Source organism: Cupressus sempervirens, chromosome 6 (genome assembly GCF_028749045.1).
Source record: "Cupressus sempervirens isolate cs-2001-9-10 chromosome 6, ASM2874904v1, whole genome shotgun sequence".
Lineage (NCBI taxonomy): Eukaryota > Viridiplantae > Streptophyta > Pinopsida > Cupressales > Cupressaceae > Cupressus > Cupressus sempervirens.
The window spans coordinates 136,044,445-136,050,208 of record NC_143123.1 but is presented as its reverse complement, the minus strand read 5'-3'; positions in this window follow the sequence as shown (position 1 = coordinate 136,050,208).

Sequence of the window (5,764 nt, the reverse complement as noted above, 5' to 3'; positions counted from 1 at the left end):
TTGAAGGTTATGAATGGTTTATCCAACATAACAATGTCACATATGTTAAGGTATATCATATATGTCTTTATAGTTAACAAAGGGTGAATAATGTACCACTAATATTGTTTATATTAACAACTTATATTTTTTGCTGTAGATTGATAGGTGAGTTTTTGTTACCATCATCAAATATTCTACCTCGCTCATATCGAGAATTAACTGATGTTATGAAAGATATTGGAATGGAGTATGAAGCAATACCTGCTTGTCCCAATGATCATATTATATATTATAAAGAACATGAATTTTCAACACAGTGCCCTGAATGTCATACGAGTAGATATCAAACAGATCGACTAACAAAAAAGGTGCCTCAAAAGGTTCTTCATTACATCCCCATTATTCCACGAATGCGACAATTATTCAAGTGTAGTAGCTTGGCTCAATTTATGGATTATCATGCACGCAATAGAAGTTGAGATGACATTATTCGAATCCCTGTAGATGGTTCAGCATTTATGCAAATAGAGGAAAAGTGGCAACACTTCAAAGAAGAACCTTGTAATCTCAAGCTTTCATTGGCAGCAGACGATGTCAATCCATTTGGAGAGATGAGATCTGTGTACTCAGTGTGGCCTGTTTTTGTTATCAATAATAACATTCCTCCATGGATGTCAATAAAGAGGGAGCACATTATGTTGGCAATGATTGTTCCAGGTATCTTATCATTTGATAGTTATTAATTTACATGTACTTACAAATCTTGCAGTAAAACGGTCACAATAATTATGTAATGTTACTATTCATTCAAGTAGGTAAATATCAAGTAACAGATATGAATGTATATATTGAGCCTCTTATCGATGAGTTGATGGAGTTATGGAACGGTTTCACTATGTATGACGTGTCTAGACCAATAGGACAAAGACAATTTCAATTCCATGCAATGCTTGCATGGACAATACATGATGCCCCGGGGCTAACACATTTTGGTGGTATGTTATAGTGAATTCAAGTTGCACACAATAATTCTAATTATAAAAACCAACATATTTAATAATCCAATTATATCATTATCTTGTAGGTCTTCAAACAAAGGGAAAATTTGCATGTCCAGTTTGTGGTCCAAAGATGAAATCTCGTCATTCAAAAAGTTTAGGAAAGCAGGTTTTTGATGAGTGTAGACACTTCCTCTATAGGAATCATAAATATCAAAGTATGGAAAAATATCTTTTCAATGGGAAAGAAGAGACTACATCAAAGCTACGAAGAATGACACCTCACCTATGGAAGTTGAAATATAATAGAATTAATCGTCAAGGTAATGCCGTTCCACCTAATGGTTTATGTTTGTAATTTATATATTTCTATTGTGATTTTTGTTTACTAATTGTGTAATTGATGATCGTGAAGGTCATCAAGGCAATACTGACAACCTTCCAAAGGGAATAAAAAGCTATCCTAGAAAATTTAGTAGGTTGCCCTACTATGAGCACTTACAAATTGTGCATTTGTTTGGTACTATGCATATTGGAAAGAATATAATAGAGACATTGCGGAAAATATTGGATGGAAGGCGTGAAAAAGAAAAAATTGTCAAAATTTGTAATGACATACATGAATATAATCATGCATTGAAGAATTTCATTCACTCAAATAGCAACAGAGATCAGATTAATATAAGTTCCCTTCCATGGTTATTAACAGAGCAGCAAAGAGATGCCATAAAAGAAGTCATATGAAAAATTTGATTTCCCATAGGATTTGCTGCGAAAATAAACAATCTCATATAAAAAAAAATGTGAATTTGGGCCAGGGCTCAAAACGCATGATTGGCATACTTTCGTCAAGGTAAGTTATGTTCTTTTGTATTTACAATATATTCATAAATTACATGTACTATTCGTTATGTTATGTTAGAAAACAATGAAATGATTGGTTTATAATTATTGCAGTACGTGCTTCCTCTATCTCTCCCAGAGCACTTCAACAATAACATCAAACAAGTGATATACGATCTTGGAAAATATATGAGGTAAGTGGTAATATTTGTTCAATTTGTTGTATATATTTATTATATTTGCGATTTGTTTTTCTTGCTATGTAATCTATTGTATATTATTTTGTAAATTCTCATATCTATATATTTTTTGTGACTTGAATCTCTTAATGTAGGTGGTTGTCATCTAAAGAAATCCATAAAGAAGATATAAACTATTGGAAGAGAAGAATTCCTCATTTACTGCGTGAAATGGAAAAGTGTCTACCTCCAAATTTTTTCAATGCACAGGAACACTACCTCATACACCTAGTTAAGGAGATTGAATTGTGTGGACTTGTATACACTAGGTCAATGTGGATGGTTGAGAGGCATTTGAAATCTTTGAAGGCTTTGGTTTGACAAAGAGAACATCCTGAGGGTTCTATGGTAGAGGGATATATGGTATACCAGACTACGGTGCACATTACTAAATATCTTCCTGAGTTTGCATCAAATATCCATGTAGATCGCATTTGGGATCTCGAGCCTTTTTAAAAATTAGAAGGGAAGTATTTGATGGGGAAAGGTACATTGAGGAAATTGATAGGTAATAAATTATAAGATGTTATTGTAATAAATTAATTCTTAATCTTCAAAATAAATCAGGTATTAGTTGTCTATTTGTTTTTTGTACAGGTGCTCGAGAGTGGGATGCACTACATTTGTATATTGCAAACAATCTTTGATTAGATGACAATATGGATTGAACGATGTCAACATTCTGGTCGCACATTAACATGGGAAGGTGTATCTTCATTGGTTAAAGAAGCTCATCGTAATGGAGATTCCAATGTTACGCAAAGGGAAATAGATTTAGCACGTGGTTCAAGAGATTTATAGGTACGTACAAATTTGTTAATCACCCGTATGTTTATCAACTCACGATACAATAAATTTTGACATGTTTCACATATTATTGCAGGTTAAACACCACAAGCCTATGTTCTGTAATGGTCAAAAATTTTGCGTCAAAGTGTTGGATGACACGAAGAAAACTTGTGATTCAGGAATAACTGCAGTCTTTCAAGTGACTAATATTTCATCTAGAAATGACTTACATCCTCAAGATTCTGAAAATCGATACTATGACATTTTGGATGAGATACTTGAGTGTGACTTTAGTTCCTTCAAATTAGTAGTCTTCGTTGTCAAATGGTACAGGCTACGACTTAATCCAAATGATCCTAATAGAACTGTTATTGAACATGATAATGGATTTACAATGGTTAATACAAGGTCGTTTGAGCCAGTTGGGGATGAGCCTTATGTTCTTCCAAGACAATGTGAGCAGGTATTTTACTCAGAGGTTCCACATAAACTGGGTTGGTCATTTGTTGTTAGAAATGAACCGAGAGGAAGGCCAATAAAGTATAATGCGATGGAAGAAGAAGATACTAAAGAAGTAGAAGATGATGTAGATGGTGATCACGATCGACAGTTATTGGATGATGTTCCTGACACAAATTTTCATGAAGAAGAAGAAGAAGATGATAACGATGATGCTACTACTGATGTTGATGATGACGATGATGATGACGATGCTGATGACGATGATGATGGCAAGGATGATGATGATGACGATGATGATGATGATGAGGAGGACGACGATAATGATGATGATGATGATGACGATAAGGATGATGATGATGGAATTTAGAGGTATGCCATCAATCCTTAATCTATTTAATATTCATTTCTTGACAGAAATATATTTGTCTTATATATATGGTTACATAGTTTATTCATTATATATTTAAAAGCTACAAGTTTCAACTACAAATAGAATACTGCTAATCTAAATTAACTATTAATATAAATTAATTAAATAAAACTATTTAAAACACATATTGATGCGTGAATGTATTGAGCCTTATTTTCTTTCAAGTCAAAAGCATTTGTAAGTGTTTAGTTTAGAAAAGGGAATATAAGTGCTTACTCAATTTGTTGGTTAATAATTCTGCCTCTGTAGGTGATGCAGAGACCCTAGGTGGAATTGCAATCATTCATAACAAGAGGGACTTCCATAGTGTTCTCACAACACCAACCAAGCATCTTCATAAGATCCCTCTCCTTGATCCAAGCCAACTCCATAACCTATCATAGTGTACACCAAATCCTTATGCCACCTTAGGTTCTAAATCTTTGGAATAATCCCATGAATGTCCCTCAATCCATCCAATGGATTCATCCAAGCAATCTAATCAACAAACTATCAAATGCTCACAATGCCTCAATAGGTGCCAAACTTGACTTCACCTTCACTAGGTGTTTCCTCCACCTCCACACATATCAAAAAACTTCAAATAGCATGTCCCCAAGGTGACTAAGACCTCAACTAATCAACTGATACAAAAACCCAATTTTAGCCCTTCACTAGGCCTACTTCCCTAGTAGGCTTATAATGTGAGCCTGATTTAAGTGTTTTATTGTGAACCTTTTAATGTTTTTAATTTTTATGTGATGCTAATTATGGATGTGATTATGATTATGATGTGATTATGCTCACGATAATTGAATTACATTTGCAGGAAACTGAACGCCTTTCAGGAGCATCCCGCACAGTCTCATGGATTGATAGGTATAAGTCAATACTCCTTGGAGACAATCTATTTAATACACTTATTAGTAGTAAGATTGATGTCTTCTAAGATCTCTCCCATTTTCAGGTACCAGTGAATAGGTATTTTTCAGAAGTGTCTTCCTCGAGTGAGGGAAATATAGGAATAGAAGAGGAAAGTGAGACATGCAGTTTATCTAGAACAGGGAGATTAACTAGAGGTCAAAGGACTAGAAGGAAATTCAATAAATGCATGAAATTTTTCCTTGCTCAAGGGGGGTCATGTTCTTATGATGATGAGACAGAAGGCAACATCGAGGTGCCCTTGAGGTACCAACATCTACAGAAACATTGGGTACCCAAGGAACTTCCTCCAATAAACACTGATTTTTGTGTTAACGAGAGGATATATCACATAGCACCATCATCACTACATGGTTTGGACCTATTTTCTATGGATGGAATAAAGGTGTCTTACAAAAAAGTTTCTAAATTGATGGAGTATGTTGGACCATGTTATGATTACAAAAGTTGGATGCATATTGTTCAATATAAAAAAAGTATGCGTAGGTATGCCCTCTCGAAAAATTATATACAAAAACAAGACAATAATCAAAGTAAAAGTGTGGCTATATACATTGATGGAAGGCCAAAAGCAACAGGGAATATTGTGGGTTTTATAAATAGTACACGACCTGAGTCAACTATAAAGCAACCCAATTGCATATTTGAGGCACGTGAGGGAAATCGTGTATTCATCTGTGCGATAAAATCAATACGTGCAGGGGAAGAGCTTCTTATTGATTACAATTTGAACCGCATATATACAAACGAGGCTACTATCATGGGGGTGGTACATACTATTAAACCAACTTCTAATCAATGAATCCAACATACCATTTAGTCAATAAAGTTTTGGCTAACAATTTTATACTTGATCTTTGACACAGGGGCACAATATAGAGCAATCGCCTAGAGGGGATGCTTGCGATGTTCTCGGCTCATCTACACACGAGCAGGTAAAACTCATTGTAATTGTGCAAACTAGATAGAACTAAAATGTTATTTTTTTTAATGTTGTTTTCTTCATTGTTTTGGAGTAATTTTGATTATACTGATACTATTGTTGTTACAAAGGGCTAGTGGTTAGAGGGAGGGAAAGGAACCTGCAGTCCCCGATCAGT